At 39.0% G+C, this 16,965-nt stretch overlaps 1 protein-coding gene across 4 annotated transcripts in view; it reads left to right on the top strand.

Moving 5' to 3' along the window:
* Pten (phosphatase and tensin-like protein) overlaps nucleotides 1–16,965 on the top strand; it is a 259,540-nt gene that overhangs the window by 59,421 nt on the left and 183,154 nt on the right. The gene's annotated exons all lie outside the window — the stretch shown is intronic.

The following is a 16,965-nucleotide window of genomic DNA, read 5'->3' as shown; positions in this document are numbered from 1 at the left end:
TCAACAATTTTCGTTCCTCGCCGGACTTCCAAAATGAATCAACTGTCAGTGGGCTGTCATCGTAAACATGAACGGTTTTTGTATCGAAATGTAATTGCTGTCAATTAATTTTCAGCCTTTGTTTTGAACGTGCTGGCTACTTAAGGGAACTTCTCTGTATACTGTGGAGGCGTCCGGTTTCTCCTTTCACCGGTCGTTTTACATCAAAACCCATATACATGTCGAGCTCGGTTTCCGTAGGTTAAAAAAAAGTCAACCAAACATCCGGTGTATGTTAAACTAACCTACATCATCATCATCATTATCATCAATACCAAGCCAAGAAGCGGGTCCCAAAAATAGCGCTCTCCATAAGTCTGAGTACGCTTCCCTCACCTACGACTCACCATCATTCTCTCCATTCTCGCTGATCCCCTTCCCGGGAAACGATGAAACGTCGAACATCGAGTACACATAAAGAAAAGGCAACACCACTCATTAAACGTTCGAATAACGTGAACAGAAGAATTGACTTTCGTTCTCCAATGTCAAGGTCAAAACTTAAAACCAGCCGGCTCGAGTAGCAAGCTAAGCTCTTGGAAGCCATTCCATCATCATCGTCATCACCGCGCTCCGGTCGGGTCGGGTGGAGTGGGATTAGGAAGCTAGGCAGGGACGAAGCAGAGAACACGTCAAATGGATCACCCCTTTGACTCGGGTGGGTTCTTTCTCCTGTTGCCACCAGTCAATCGGATGGTTGGTTGACTGTATAGTGATGTAATTTGGTTGTGCTCGCTGGTGCGCTGGTACTCGAGTTCAGATGAGAGAGCAGCGTGTGGCACTGCTGCAGCCACTTGAAATATACGTTCCATGTGAGGAGAACCGGCCGGTAAGTTGTCTGCAAGTGACAGCACTTTGTTCCGTTGAATTTCGAGGAGAGCACCCAGAGAAGTTGCTATCGTTGGTTTTGCATTATGGAAAATTTCCCGCGAAATGGATCCCTTCTTAATTCAATTTCAGCAGGATAGAAGGTGAATATACATTGTTGGGTTATTTCAGTTAGAAGTGACGTTTTCGCGATTATGATTGAAATATTTCGAATATAACATTTGGAATAATTTGACAAGGTTCAGGACAATTTTATCATTATCACCCTAAACTATTAATCCGCTGGCATGAAGACGTTTGTATACCTAACGATAATACTTTGAACATAATAATTTTGGATTTAGGGTTTTGATCTAATTTCTGTCCTACTAAGCATAACCTGTGCTTTCCCCCCTCTTTGTTGAACGGGTTTGAACAAAGAATGGAATATTTCTGTCAAAGATGACTTCTAAATTTATTCACCTTTCCATACGTACTGTAGGATTTGATGAAGAGTCACAAATTGTTGAGATATTGTTTTAAGATCTAATACTGCTTCTCAATTCTAAATTCTCAATTCCGTCCGATTTTCTTCGTCCTACGGATAAACGTCGAAAAAGGGGATTCGCTAGGAGCGCTTCTTTTGTTTTGAGAACAATGAGCGTAAATATGCATACAATGCGCTCTAATAGGATTTATGTTTGTAGCTAATGAACTAACGCATCGGAACAAAACTATTATTGATTTGTGCACGGTGCAACCATTGATATTATTGATCTTTTCTGATAGATAGAACGGAAATGGGCGATTACGACGAAGTAGTATAAATTGTGAAGGAATTGTTTTTATGTAAAATCAGAAATCATGAATAATCTCTACAGAATTCAAACATAGACAAATTTGATTCAAAATATCCCAAAAGTTTGAATTTTATCATGAGTTTTTTTTTTGCATTTTGAGATTATGTATTTAGGGTTTTTTTTTTAAATTTTGTCTTGAAAATGCAACTTATTTTTTTTTTGTTTAACTTCTCCCAGAATTTTTTTCTGTATAACTTGGTTTCAGACGTCATTTCGGTCAGAAGTGCCGTTCCTGTGCTACATTTATTAGAAAAATTTCGATGACGCCATTTTGAAATTTTTTCAACCGTTTTAGGATTTTAGCAAACAAAGTATATGCTGGGTTTGGGGGAGGCAGCCTAAAGACCGGCGCACAATAGATACGTTTTCGGGTTTTTTGACAGATAATGCATGGGCTAGCTGTCAAAAAACCTGAAAACGTATCTATTGTGCGCCGACCTTAAGGGTTTCAATGGATTTGTAGACTGGACAAGGGTTCGTGGATTTGCCAGTCCCTTGTCACGTGTTGATAGACGTACATCTTGTCGTTTGTCTTCCAAAGGTCTCCAATGAAGTTGATTCACCCTGCTGCAACAAACCATCAGGCAGAACTTTACAACCAGTGAAGTATCTGCAGTCATAGGTAATCCTTGCACTGATGGTGGGTTGTATTCACATCACATCATCACAATGTGAACCATTGGCCATAACAAACAACTATGCAAAGTTTCAAGCAAATCCCAGAAGGTCGAGTTTTTCCGATTCGTTATTTGGCGTGTAACTGCTCATTGGGCCAAACCTCTTGGGCCAAACCTCTTGGGCCAAAAACTGGTTCACTTACCCACCTAAAGTTATTACAAAGGATTTTCCATGAGCATTTGAAGCTTCCTAGAAGCAGTTTGGGATTCAGAAGAATTCCGCTTGGGATTCAGACGAATCCCGCTTGGGATTCACACGAATCCCGCTTGGGATTCAGACGAATCCCGCCTGGGATTCAGACGAATCCCGCTTAGGATTCAGACGAATCCCGCTTAGGATTCAGACAAATCCCGCTTGGGATTCAGACGAATCCCGCTTGGGATTCAGACTAATCCCGCTTGGGATTCAGACGAATCCTGCTTGGGATTCAGACGAATCCCGCTTGGGATTCAGACGAATCCCGCTTGAGATTCAGACGAATCCCGCTTGGGATTCAGACGAATCCCGCTTGGGATTCAAATGAATCCCACTTGTGATTCAGTTGAATTCCACTGGGGATTCAGTCGAATCCCGTTGGAGATTCAGTCTAATCCTGCTTGGAATTCAGTCTAATCCTGCTTGGAATTCAGTCGAATCCCGCAGAGGATTCAGACGAACTCCACATGGGATTTAGACGTATTCGTCATGGGATTTAGACGAATCCCGCTTGGGATTCAGTCGAATCCCGTTTGGGATTCAGTCGAATCCCGCTTGGGATTCAGTCGAATCCCGCTTGGGATTCAGTAGAATCCCGCTTGGGATTCAGTCGAATCCCGCTTGGGATTCAGTAGAATCCCGCTTGGGATTCAGTCGAATCCCACTTCGGATTCAGTCGAATCCTGCTTGGAATTCAGTCGAATCCTGCTTGGAATGTAGTCGAATTCCGTTTGGGATTCAGTCGAATCCCACGGAGGATTCAGACGAACTCCACATGGGATTTAGACGTATCCGTCATGGGATTTAGACGAATCCCGCTTGGGATTCAGTCGAATCCCGTTTGGGATTCAGTCGAATCCTGCTTGGGATTCAGTCTAATCCCGTTTGGGATTCAATCGAATCCCGCTTGGGATTCAGACGAATCCCGCTTGGGATTCAGTCGAATCTCGCTTGGGATTCAGTCGAATCCCGCTTGGGATTCAGTCGAATCCCGCCTGGGATTCAGTCGAATCCCGTTTGGGATTCAGTCGAATCCCTCTTGGGATTAAGTCGAATTCCGTTTGGGATTCAGTCGAATCCCACGGAGGGTTCAGACGAACTCCACATGGGATTTAGACGTATCCGTCATGGGATTTAGACGAATCCCGCTTGGGAATCAGTCGAATCTCGCTTGGGAATCAGTCGAATCCCGCTTGGGATTCAGCCGAATCCCGCTTGGGATTCAGCCGAATCCCGCGTGGGATTCAGTCGAATCCCGCGTGGGATTCAGTTGAATCCCGCTTGGGATTCAGTCGAATCCCGCTTGGGATTCAGTCGAATTCCGTTTGGGATTCAGTCGAATCCCGCATGGGATTCAGACGAACTCCGCATAGGATTCAGACGAACTCCGCATAGGATTTAGGCGAATCCCGCTGGGGATTCACTAGAATCTCGCTGGGGATTCAAACGAATCTCGCTCGAGCTTCAGATGAATCCAGTCTGAGATTCAGACGAATCCCGCTTGGAATACTTCTGGGGATTTAGCTGAATTCCGGTTGGGATTCAGAAGATTGCAACTAAATAATGTTATAATGCTTTTATTTGTTAGACTGATGCGCAGGAGTTGCTCGGAAGTTCAGTTTTTGTTGACACAAATTATTAAAACTAAACATGAGGGAACATTGGAGATTATTACTCGAGGGTGTGTTAACAATGGGAACTAAGGACACGGAGCACAAGGACATGCTGATTGTATCTCCATCGCCGATGTTTTGTTGTACATATCGATCGTATCTGGGAGATCTACGGCTTTGCATTCTAACGAATCCAGCTCAAAATCCACACACATCCAGCTTGAGATTCAAGCAAAAATTTGGTATTCAGAAGATTTCCGCTTGGGATTAAGGGGTTAATCGTTTGCTGATGAATTCGTATCAATTAATCCGGGAAATTTCTCCCAGTGCACAACTTCCTTCCACATCTACACGCTATTCTGGGGCTACTCATTTTTGAGTTGAAAATCAATCAGTTCGGTCAAATGGCAAGTTACCCAAAAATGGGTAAACCTGCATTTGCTCAAATATGGGAAAACGTGCTTGTTAAAGTTTACTGGAAACTGGTTAAAGTTTACTCAGATTTTGATTTTTCCTAACTGGGATGCCTTTGCTCATTTTTAAAGAAATGAAATACTCAAAAAGGCTTATAAATAGTTTTCTTTTAAGATGAATATGAATAATATTTATTCATCGTATACATTTACAAAAATCATATTTATAAATTAAATATATTTAAGGTTAGCTTCTATCTCCTTCATCGATAACTTGTAATACTTAAAGTATCCAAAATCAATATCGATGAATGATTCGCTGGTTTGATCGGAAGTCAAAAACTGCATGCCTGACAAATTAAGAATTTAGAGTAAGTATAAAGTTAGAAAATTTTCAATATACTTACCAAAAACAGGGTGGCCAGGAAACCGGGAAAACCGGGAATACCGGGAAATATCCAGGAATTTGAAAAGTAACCGGGAAAACCGGGAAAAACCCGGGAATTCGACGAGAGAACCGGGAAAAATAAATTAACCATACCATAGGAACAATTTTTTACACCAGGATTTCAGAATAAACCATTAAAACAGAGTGATCCTTTACCAAATGAATGTCTTGCTCTATTTGCTGCATAATTTTCTTCAGTTTCCCGTCTTATTGTTTTGAGAATTTTATCACTCAGCAATATTGCAAATTGATTTTTGTCGTTTCAATTTCAGATGAAAAGTGCATGGTCCTTAAAAGAAAATATTTAAGATGCTGGACTTTGGAAACAAATATTTGTAAAAACCGAACCTGTATTATTCTTTTCCGGGGTTTCAATTTTTCGTTGTTCAAAATTCTCATGATATGAATTCCAGAATGAACTTGGAATTCTGCTTTGAATTATCATGGAATTCTTCTGAAATTAACCAGAAAACACTCCGCGCAATAATTACCGTTGAATTATTTTTGGAATTTACTAGAAACCCCTTCTAAGAATTTAGTTGGAATCCTTCTTAGAATTCCTTTTGAATTTTTTTAATTTAACTCTATTCAAAACAACAGAAATCTTTCGAAATTTTATTTAGAAATGCTTTAGAGTATTTTACAGAATTTCTTTCTAATTATCAGCAAATGTTTTGCAATCAATTTTGTTGGAGCTCTGTGATGAATCTTTCGCAATAGGGTTGAAATTATCCCAAGAACACTCTTAGAACTCTGTTTCATGTTGAATTCTGATCATAATTCTCTTGGAATTCTTCTTTAAATTCATCTGTCATTTTCCTCACGATTTAAAGTTTTGTTTTTCATAACTCCTTGGGTCTTATTACGGGTGTCACTACACGGTGATAAGGAAGTGATACTCAGAATAAGAGCCGTGATTGCCGTACAAATCAAATGGGAATCACTTCACCGTGACGACAAGTGACAAGTTTTCAGCGTGAAGTGACATCCGTAATAAACCGCCTTGTGAAATCTTCTAAATTTACCTAAAAAATAATTTAGAACTTGCATTCTTCTCCACAGAAATCCCTCCAAATTCAGCTAACAATTTTTAAGGACTCTAATTTTGGACTTCTGCTCAGAACTTCTCCTTCGAAAACGGTATGAGAATCCTTCTCAATATATGTTCGAAATCAACACTTTGAATTCTTATAAATTTTACCAAAAATTCCAAGCTTTGTCCGCAAGATTCTATAGATTGTTCTGTAATTTTTTATAACCCTTAAAATGCTTCCAAGAGCTTGAAAATTATGACTCCACAACTCATAAGTATTTTTTTTTCTTCAAATCTGTGATCTTGAAATTGTTTCAAAATCTCACATTTTAATTATTTTTTCTCCAAATCTTGCATTTTATTTATCACAAATTTTGAAGAAAAGTTCTAGTTTCAGACTCTACACAAATTTCAAAGCCCCAGAATTTTGGGAATCTCCATAAATCACATTTTTTATCCTTTCAGTAAATTCCTTCCAGCTTTTTGTTGAATATTAACAACCGGGAAATTTTTAAGATTTGAACCGGGAAAACACCGGGAATTTCAAAATGAAAATTCACTGGCCACCCTGCAAAAAGCTGTTCCGTAGTTGCTGTTTTCAGCTGTAACACATCTAAACGTTTCATTTAGACACTGCACAAAACATGGTGTGCCATTTAGAATTTTGGGAAACTATTATTATAAACTCAAATTTTGACAACTCCACCCTTGACGCAAGAAAGAGTGGAATCTACTCAGTCGCTGGGTAGACTCAAAATAGCGTGTAGTGTATTCTACCCCAACCCGTCGTGGAATCCAGTGATAGAACACGAACGAACGTTGGGCAGCGCGATCGTAAAGCGGTTCTGCTCGATCAAGCAGAAAACTGGATCATCGTCCGTGGTCAACATGCTGGCCGGGATCATCCCATATATCTTCGCTTAACCCCAGCCAATCGATGTTTTTTGGAGTTGGGGTTGGGTATGGTCGGTCGGTCGATCGGTGATTGATTGATCGACACGCACAGATCGACGGCCAAGCAAAGTCTTCGTGTGTTTCCATATGGGTAGATGTGTTAAATTTGTTTGCATGAGTGAGTGTAAGTAGCAGAGAGAGGTGTGGGAAGCTTCTTTTTTTTTGTAGGGCAGACACGGTTCGAACGAAAACGAGAATATGGGTGAACAAGTTGTCCGAATCGCGGATATAATTCTGGACTAGTGTGATGGGGAATGTGGGGTGAAACAGAGCATTAAAATTCTTCGAAAAATCTAGTTTCATAAAAGTACTTTTTGCACCATTCTCCCTCCAACGCCTTAGCATGATTGAGTCTGTATTGCTCCATTGAATCGATTCACCGGCATGTGGGCATGTGTTTGTGCATTGTGTGTTTGATCGATGTGGATGGAAGCATGGTTTCTTCGGTCGAGGCGTGCTTCGAATTTTGCTTTTATTTACTACTTCCATCTGTGGAGCACTGCGTAAATACTCACCACCGGTGGCCGATTGAGGGAGGTCCATCATCTGGAATGAAGGTGAAGATTCTGGTTAGTTCAGCTCTTACGGCATTCATACAGGTAAAAGTGTTCTAGCGAACTAGTGAGGGTGAGGTTAGCTCCACACGATTTTTCCCTGTTTACGATTGCTCTCGAAAATAACACGCGTTGCCAAATCCATTGCGTTACGCACTTCCTTTGATGAAAAAAAAAATCATTCTCGACTGATGCTCGACTAGTGATGATGGTGCGTAATTAGTAGTTGCGTGAATCGTAAATTCATTTATTTTAAGTAAGTTTGCAACAGCACTGGAAGCTGCCGAGGAGGAGAGGACCGTTATCCTTCCTTCTGATTCTTCTTATTCTTCTGAGAATTTTCGAGTGTGCAGAGAAGGGTCAAACTTTAGAGTGATGTTTACCAGGGGTAGGTGGTACGTCCCTTCTATGCTAGCACAGGGACGAAGTTTTTTACGATGCACGTCAGGCTCAGGGGATACTGGGTGAAACGTTGCTTCCTGCCGAAGGTTCGATTTTTTTTTCATCATCAATTGTTCCTTTTTATGCTTTTCGGATAATATGACGAGGGGTAGAAGATAAAAAGGGTTACCATAGGGTTTCATTTGATTTTATATATATTTTTTCCGAAGCTTGTTGCTTCAAAAACATCGTATCATCGCTAATACACGAATATGATGCAGTTTGAATACGGCCTATTATTTCAGCCAGCAAGAGCGTCCTTGTGTTAGAAAAGGTAACAAATATTAGCTAATGATACACGGGATACTTCAAAACTTCAACAGATAAATGCATATAGATATTAGACATTTCTCTGGAATCCTCTAGGTTTTATCTGGAAAACATCTGGCATACAATATATGATAACAATCTTGTGCTAGAAGGATTTCGTTAAAAATCAGCCTGTAAAATCTGACTTGAATATGTAGTTGCAAACAGACTGTCCAATTGAATTTGACGAAATCACAAAATATTTTGATTTTACTCGTTGTTTCAAGCCCGTTATCAAAATTTTACTCGTTAATCCATATGATATTTTTCCCATTGCCTGTGATCTCGAAATAGTCATAGACTTATCACAAATTGTCTGAGTTGTCGAAAAACAATTTGCTTATTTACTGATCTTAAAAGTTTTCCATGCCTAAGAAGTTGAAAAATGGTCAAGAAAAGTTTTCAAGCTTTTGATATTTTTTCAAAAACTAGAATGTTGAAAATTTTTTTAAGTCCGGTAGCCTTAGTTTTTAGAACAGTGCTTTCCCGATTTTGTCAGCCCGCTGATTTCACTAAATTCTTCTGTTTTTAAACATGATTTCTCAAACTTTTCGATCTGAATGATTTTTATTCTAACCCTTCGCTGAAATGCGAATCTTAGTGGAAGTGGGGCAAAATTGACATACGGGTTATAATGAATAATTTATCGTGATAAGTGCTTATTAACTCAAATATCAATCAATTCAACGCACAGATATTTGAACCACTTTGCTTTTAATAAATTTACCTTCATATAGGGGAAATGCAGGTAATGTCGGCCTACGTGTCCCTAATTTGGGCCGATACATAAATTCAGCAATCGACTAAATTTTCAATAGCAACCCAAAATATCCATTAGTAACGTCCCAACAACGCGTTCATCTTGATAAAATTAATAAATAGCAGATTTTTAGCGATGGGCCCAATCTTAGATCCATAGGCCAACATTAGAGACATTTCCCCTATGTAATTGTAATTATTTCACCGTTGTTTCGGGGCTGTGTGACGTACCAGGAAAACCGGGAAAAATTCGAGAATTTGTTTTCACCAGGAAAAACCGGGAAAAAACCAGAAATTTCATAAGTCCATTAGGAAAACAATCTTGTTTGTATAATTTAAATAGGTTTTAAATTTTATGTATGTCAAAGTTTCTTTTTATAATCAGGTCAAAACTAACCATTTTGTTCAGGCTAAATCTTTCACACAACTAAACATTGATGAACAAAATTTACCCTGAGAATTTAGTAAATATATTTTGTATTTATTTTTAATTTAATTTTTTTCTTGAATCAATTGCATGTATGATTTGTGCTTAATTGAGAGCAGACTTAAGCAGTGCCGACGCGTAACTACTTTGAAGTACCTGTTCAAGATGTTCAATAAAAGAGTTCTATTTCTAAAAACTTCAGATAAGGCCTTCGAACTTCATGCAAGTTTTATAAATTTCTGGAAAGTCTTACAAGTTTCAGAGAAGTTCTACAAATTTCAGAGAAGTCTTACGAACTTCAGGGAAGTCCTTTAATCTTTGGGGAATAACTACGAATTTTACAGAACTTTCTACAGATTTAATGTAACTTCTACGACATTTAGGCATTGCTTAAAACTTAAGGATAATCCTATGACACTTATGGATTTTTTCCGAGCTTCAACACTCTTGGGAAGTCCTCTGAACTAACATAGTTCTCCAAGCTCAAAAAAGCTCCTAGAACTTCCGAGAAGTCGATTAAACTACAGGTAGTCCTACGAAATGCATGGGAGCTCTCCAAACTTCAGGGAATTTTCAAGAAATTAAGGAAACACCCACAAACTTTTGGAAAACCCTTCGATATTTAAAGCCTTATGCACTTCAGGGAAGCTCTTCTAAATTTAGGGTCCTCATATATTCAGTTACGTCCTTCAAACTTCAGGGAAGTCCTCAGATCTTAGAGAAAGTTCTCCGAACCTGAAGGAAGTCTTACGAACTTCTAAGAATTTCTACGAACTTCGTGGTACTTCTACGATATTTAAGAAATTCCTATGAATTTCAAAAAACTTCGAACTTCAGGAAAGTTCTAAGATTAAAAAAAAAGTCCTTCGACCTTCGGGGAAGTCCCATGAAATTCAGGCAATACAAACTTCAATGAACCCTTCAGAAAAGACCTTAACGCTTCAGGGAAGTTCTACGAACTTTAGGGATTTGCTATGAACTTCAGCAGTCAGTCTTTTTAATAATAAGAGTTATTAAACCAGCGTTGTTCATGAAATCTTGTAATCATATGATTTTGAAATCATGTTGTAATTAAAATTCCGCTAAATAAGATCCTTAAAAAAACTGGAAATCTGTAAAATTGTTAGAAGCAAAGGTTTGTTTCAAGAGTCCTCATTCATATCACATTTCGCAATTTCACCTTGAGATAAGCTAAAAATCTCAATAATAAAGTTAAAAAAATCGCAGCTTCAAAAAAAAAAAATCTCAAGATTTAGGGGCTTATAGATCTCTAAATTTCAGACATTAGATAGGGCTCCGCGCTAGTCCGTCGTATCTCAGCTTTTCTTCGTTATACACCGCTAAAATCGCTCATTTTACGGGTTATCGTAAATGTTTCAGTGTCAATCGTAAATAATCTTGTGAGCAAAGATGTTTTTGCAAAAACATGAGTGAAAACGCTTTGCTATTATAATTTTAGCACATAGAACGGAAATAGGCGCCAAGATACGACGAAGTAGTGCGGCTCCCTACAGCAACTTTACAGCAAACAATCAGATAAAGATTTCACGGGCATTCACAAAAACCTTAATACCTATTTTGGTTTGTGATATTCCGCATTGCGCGAAGAATGATGGTACAAGGATTCACTTTATTTTTTTTTTATTAAAAATTGTTTTTTTTAAACATGGTTTTTAAAACCAGGAAATTTTTAAATCATTAACCAGAAAAACCAGGAAAAAACCAGGAATTTCAAAACGGAAATTCACTTGCCACCCTGTGAAGGACGTTTCGCAGAAGAACATTTCGCCGAAGGCCATTTTCGCCGAATGGGTTATTTCGCCGAATGGGCCTGTTCGCCGAATTTAACAACCCGAAGAAAAAAAACCTTCTCATGTTTACAAGACGGAAACATTGTTGAAGATGCTAAGTGTCAAATAACAGACAGATGAAAGAATAGTGTTGATAGTTCCGTTAGAGTACGGCAGTGTGAAAATTGTATATAGAGAGTAGAAAGCGAGCAAGGACAACTTTGAGGAAAATACGAATCGGGTTGATCGTCTCGCTTTACCAAACTCCCCAGCTGGAGAGGGATGGTGAGGGGTATCGCCCGCCGCCACCACTGGCAAAAAGCGATGATCGCCGATTTACTCATGTACCTACGATGTGTAGAAACAGTTCTATCGATTGTACCGCACTCAAGTCGTTATCTGAAGGGAGGCATCTAGTCGTAGGTTTGGTAATTGCAGCTATTGTTACCTCTACCAATGTATGTGCTCCTCACATGAACCTTGTATGTCCCATGAAATCTTTGTGATTACTCACATAGAATTTTTAATTGAAAATATGTGCATTCCCAAGAGAAACCATGAGAAAACATTCTTCAGTGTAGAACGCTTTTGAAAATTTCCGGAGATATGACCGGAAAATGTTCATGTTTGTATGAGCCGTGATACTAAATCCGACCTGCATTGAATAAATCAATGCTAGCCATTTGGTGTGCCCAGGATCTGCCTCGGGTCAAAATCCAACATGCGATACCTTAAATCACATGAGAATTCATCTATCACCACACATCATATGAGCGCTTTTGTCGGAATTTATATTTGTAAGAAGGTCAGATCTCAAAATAGGTGGATTAATTCAGGTTATTAAATAATTATTTCGAAGTCTTAATCAAAAGGTGGTCTTGAGCAAAGTTGTAGCTAATAAATTTTTACATAAGAACAAATTTCTAACGTAAATTATTACGGCGAAGTTCTAAAACGTTGAGAACATAAAGTTCACTTTTCCTATAGTAATTCCTATATAAGCTTCAAAGGGCTAGTGGAATATGAGCTCGCATTTGATTAAACTTCAAGGTAATTAATTATTAATTGATTTCGAAGCCGATAACTTTCTGATATGACTGCTTTCAGGGAAACACTACATCTTGCACTTATTACATAGAAGCCTGGATTTTTAGCCCTTATCTTCGCGCCATGCATACCAATGTACAGTGGTTCAGGAATGCAATCTAGTGAAATTAATAACTCCAAAATAAGTCCTTCTAGTGATAGTTTATCTTGGGCTATTTTTTTTGGAATGAAAAGCGCCATATTTTGTTCTAAAAATTGTACAAAACTGTTTTCTTTCGTTGAAGTGTTTTCCGTACTTCGTACCAATGCTACCGACACCAGCTACCTATCGACCCATCAACTCATGGACCGCGAACCAACGGTTTTACTTCCCTGATCAGAGATTTTATGCCTCCGGAATTCCCGACTGTGCCGACGGTTTGAACCCATGCCGTTTGGAGTGAGAGAGAGTCACACTTTCTATTACAACACCGGTGCCGCAGTGGGGCTGTTCATAAACTACCTAGACAGATTATTGGTTGACAATTATCCACGGTCAATACAAATTTAATTTTTTTTTTGTATGAACAATTGTCTACGCAGGGGGAGGGCGGGTGGTCAAGAATCCCAAAAAATGAACAGTCCCTATGCACTAAACTTGTACTAAACTGCTACTCAAAATGTAACTTTTCAATAATACAATTTGAAGAGTTGGTGTCACTTTGATAAAGTTGTTTATTAGTCAAAAATATAATACTCTTACGAAGACGTCAAAATTGCACGGTCTTGGTGTTCATGATATTGATTTTTTTTTAGATTAAAAGGTAAACAAATTGGTTATTTGCACTGAAATATGTTTTTATCAGTGATGGAAAAGTTCGCAAAAAATCACTATGACTCGCGAACTTTTCCCTTGGAGAACTTCGTGGAATATCGCGAATTTTTCCAACACTGGTTTTTATCATGAAAGGTAGTAGTTTTTAATTTTTTTGAAAACGTAATTCTTCAAAACTCAGTATTGACGCTTCGTTTTAAAGATATTGAACCAAATCCATTAAATTAGACATATCTTTCAAAAATCATATCGGTCTCCCACTGGTCACCATAGCCGGTCGAACTCCAGACGACGCTAGAACCGCACTACTGTTCATACTGGCGACAACGCTCTGATGAGACAACGAGGTTAGAGGTTTGTCCTGAAGCGTGAACTCAAATTCAAATATTACACTGCCGTGGACCTCCCCGAATAGTAGGAAAGGGGCATCGGGGCGCATTGTGTTTGGCGATAACCTTTTCCCGTAATCTACCTACCCGGAACGGTTTTCTGCAGGACCATTAGTAGCGAAATTGCGTCTCATCTTGCTACATAGACTCAGACAAGACTCAGTCAAACCAGTTTTGTGGCGACCGCCGTCGTCTTGAATCATAACAAAATGAGGAAAACATTGATCAGGTCAAACCACAGCCACACTTCACCGTTATTATAGAACACTGACTATCCGGGCTCAAGAGCCAGGAGTTCTGTCTGGATGTGGTGCTCTCGCGTAACAGTTGAAAAGGGCCTAACAGCTTTTTGTAAACAAGTACGCCCACGCAAACCAAGGACATTATCCCCGGTGGTGATGTTGATTTGCAACGGTGTTTGTTTTGTTTACGAAAGCTGATAGGCCCTTCTCAAATGTTTCGCGAGATTTAATCTTCCTTCGGTTGCTGCTCCGTTCAGGCCAGGCACTCTTTAATATGTATTGTCTTTGGATAGCGGCAGCAGCATCCAAGATTTGAATGCAACTTTGTCGCTTGCTGCCAGACGATTTTAATATGTATGACATTCGGTGGAATATATTTTGATGTGTCGTCGTCGTCGTCTTCGACGCTGTCATCGATCTCGCTGGGAAGATACAATATTTCATCCTGTGTCCTATGTGTTCGCACTGACCACAAACCGAACGACGAATGCTACAGGAAGACTGAAACATTCGTTACCACATCCGGAGATTTCATATATATATGATCCCTGGAGTATAAAGTCTTTTCCTGTTAGTATTTGGCCGCTTCTTTTTAATAACTGTAGCGCCTCTAGTTGTCGTAGCAAGAAACTATATTCTACTACAACACCGGCGCCGCAATGGGGCTGTTCATAAACTACGTAGACAGATTAGGGTAGGGGGGAGGGGTTGACAATTATCCACGGTCAATACAAATTTAATTTTTGTGTATGGAAAATTGTCTACGCAGGGGGAGGGAGGGGGGGGGGTTGTCAAGAATCCCAAAAAAACTGTCTACGTAGTTAATGAACAGCCCCTATGCACTAAACTTGTACTAAACTGCTACTCAAAATGTAACTTTTCAATAATACAATTTGAAGAGTTGGTGTCTCTTTGATAAAGTTGTTTATTAGTCATAAGAGTATTTTTGTTTATTAGTCGTAAGAGTATTTTGTTTAAAACAATGAACAATGAATTATTGACTCCGTAAAGCTAATGCGATTGAGCCTGCCAAATAAACGAACTAGATAAAAAAAAAATCATATCTTCATAATCGCACCCTAGAATTTTCAGGGTCAATAGCAGTTTATATATAATGAATATAGTAGAACCTAAAGTTGGAACTTTTTTGAACTTTTGATCCGTGAAAAATTTTGTGAAAGACAAGTTCATTTTAGAACTGATGAAATTTTTGGATAAAGTCAACCCTCCCTTACTCGATCTCAATCTAACTCGATATTATCCTTTACTCGAAGGAAATCCAGGCTACTTTGACCACGTTCTCCATACATTTCTAAAATTTACCTCCAAAATTAATTGTTCTCCCTAACTCGATGATCCCTTAAATATCGAGTTAGGGAGAGTTGACTCTGAAATTTCTGGGATGCGATTTTGTGCGAGATTGTGCATATGAAAAAGTTATCCTGTCGCTGGGTGCCGCGCAAGCTCACTCCTGACCAAAAACACGAATGCGAGAGCACTTCGACAGAGTGTTTGGACTTGCTTATGCGGAATCGGGCGGACTTTTGGCGTCGATTGGTAACTGTTGATGAAACCTGGATCCACTATTACACCCCAGAGAACAGAATGAGTGCCCGGCAATGGACTGAAGCCGGCACGAGTGCTCCGAAGCGGCCGAGGGAGGCAGGCTTGATGGGTCTGAAAGGTTATGGCGTCGGTTTTCTGGGATTGTCATGGCATACTCTTTGTGGACTACCTCGGAGAAGGAATAAACATCAACAGCGAGTATTACTGTGCATTATTGGAGCGATTGAAGGCAGAAATCGCTACGAAACGACCTCACATGAACCGAAAAAATTGTTTTCGCTAGACAATGCGCCGGCGCACAAGATCATCGCAACCACGGCTAAAATCAATGACTTACGGCTCCAATTGCTTCCGCATCCGCCGTATTCGCCCGTTTTGGCTCCCTCAGACTATTAACCAAACCTCAAAAGATGGTTCATCAATAAAAAATTCAGCTCACGTGAGGAAATCATCGACGTCGCGGAGGAGTATTTTGCAGACCTTCCGGAAAATTACTTTTCGGATGGGATCATGAAGTTGGAAAACCGCTGGACTAAGTGTATCGTTTAAGCTCGATACACTTATTCCAGTTCCACAGCCAAGATTTCAAAAATCTAAATCTATACGATCATGAAATGTTTTCTGTGTTTCTGAAGCATTTAAATATTTCTATCAATATTATTCCAGGACGCGAAACTTTGTTAATTTGCTTGCCTTAGAGATCGTCAAATGCCCATTAGTTCTATAATTTATCCCATAAACATACAACTTTTTTCAAGGCCGAGATTTTAAAGCCTAGCCGCAATTAAAATGTTCAGTGACCGTGATCTTTCCAATTGGCAAAATCGTCGAAAATTTTCCTCGTTCCAGAATAATGCTAATTTTTCGTAGACTGTGGTCTAGAAAAAATTTCTAGGTCCCAAAGTTATGAAAAATTGTCTATGTTAAGTGTTACAGAAGCTTCTATATTCGAGATCATTCAAACTGTTTGTCTTGAAATTGTCGAAGTTTGGCCAAGTCGGAGTCTCTGCGCCTCGATTTTTTCAAAATCCAAGGTTTCGTAATAAATTTCTATATTCCATCTTTCAAATCGCGTTATTTTTCCTAATAACCTGTTCGCGATCCAAATATAAATTAAATTTATTAAATAGATTGGCTTAAAAAAATCGAGGTAGAAAAATTAGTACTGCGATTAAATGAAGGGTCAAACGGGCAATTTCTATGTGTTTTTTTTTTTAAATCTCCTGCTCAGGTCTCATGAATTTATTTTGACGTAGGGCTACGTCTTTCATTTCTATATGGGAGTACACTTTGTGAAAACCGCAAAAACCAAAAATGGAACATGAAACAAAATTATGAAAGATTTTGAACATTAATAACTCAGTTGCCCCTGAACCAATTTTAATAATTTTATCACCTAACGATCACAAATATTTCTACGCATCTATAGCAACTGATGATTTTTAACAAGAAGCTATTGAAAAAGTGGTAATGTCAAGCATTGTCCAATGTACACATAAAAAGAGATATTTTTATTACTGTTAAACGTTCTTCCCAAACACAGTCCTCATAGTCGAGTACCACTTGGTTGCACATCATTCTGCTTTA

Source organism: Ochlerotatus camptorhynchus, unplaced genomic scaffold (assembly GCF_037179485.1).
Source record: "Ochlerotatus camptorhynchus isolate MF236.1 unplaced genomic scaffold, CSIRO-AGI_Acam_v1.1 ptg000432l, whole genome shotgun sequence".
Lineage (NCBI taxonomy): Eukaryota > Metazoa > Arthropoda > Insecta > Diptera > Culicidae > Ochlerotatus > Ochlerotatus camptorhynchus.
The sequence above is the reverse complement of the archived record's forward strand: the minus strand, read 5'-3'. Positions and strand labels throughout refer to the sequence as shown.